Source organism: Micropterus dolomieu, linkage group LG10 (genome assembly GCF_021292245.1).
Source record: "Micropterus dolomieu isolate WLL.071019.BEF.003 ecotype Adirondacks linkage group LG10, ASM2129224v1, whole genome shotgun sequence".
NCBI classification, from domain to species: Eukaryota; Metazoa; Chordata; class Actinopteri; order Centrarchiformes; family Centrarchidae; genus Micropterus; species Micropterus dolomieu.
In genome coordinates, this window is record NC_060159.1 from 24,256,289 (window position 1) to 24,257,336 (window position 1,048).

Consider the following 1,048-nt stretch of genomic DNA (forward strand, 5'->3'; position numbering starts at 1 on the left):
ACTATGCTAGCCGAGATAACTCTGCCCCATGAGGACTGCACACTCCTTAAGAAAGCGAACAAGAAGATTGCTGACCTTATGGAAGACATCCGACGACTTTCAGAGGAACTCAAAGAGAAAGATTCCCTGCTGACTGGCTTTATGGATGTGGCTTCAGTACAAGCCAAACAGATTGTTTCTCTTAGCACAACAGCTAACATCCAGGACACCGTGTTATGGGACCCCTCTAGTCTTCCCAGGCTTTCATCCTGCTCGACTCCGAAGCATCAGTCAACCTGGGCTGAAGTGGTGGTCCGTGGCTGCAAGAGAGGCTCGGATGGGGCTGCCTCTCCTCCGCACATCAGCCTCTCCAACCGCTATGCAGCCTTGTCTAACGACACTCCGGTCCATCCAGCGGATGCACCTGCAGCTTCAAGTCTCCCTGATACGGATCTCTTTCGGCGCACAGTGCCTGCCGACACTGTTGCATCTCCTGCACTGGGCCGCCGGTCTGCCGCCGGACCTGATCGGCGGCCGTCATCCCGGTCAAAAACCTCCGCTTCCCGACGTAGGATCCTGAAGGAGGCTGTGCTCAGACGCTCCGGAGGCCGTCTCTACCCTGCACCGTCGGGTAGCCCTTCTCTCAGGTCTGTTACTGATACTCCAACACAACACTCGGCAGCTCACACACTCCATCCTCAGTCCGCACGCAGTGTTGAAGCAGATTCAGCTCAGACCTGCTCTGGATCCCGACAACCGGCATCTCCTCGTCCCCTTTTCTCCCCAACCACACTAATAATTGGTGACTCCATAACCAGAAACCTCCGTTTCTTTAACGCTACCACTCACTGCTTCCCCGGTGCCACCACGGCTGTCATTTTAAAAAAACTCCAGGACCTGATGCCGTCGCTCCCGTCCTCCATCACAAGAGTGATAGTCCATGTCGGAACAAATGACACAGCTCTTCGGCAGTCTGAGCTGACAAAATCAGATTTTAACCGTCTTCTTAACTTTTTAAAGCAGTGTGGAAAGTCCGTTTTTATCTCTGGTCCCATTCCCACAGTTGGTC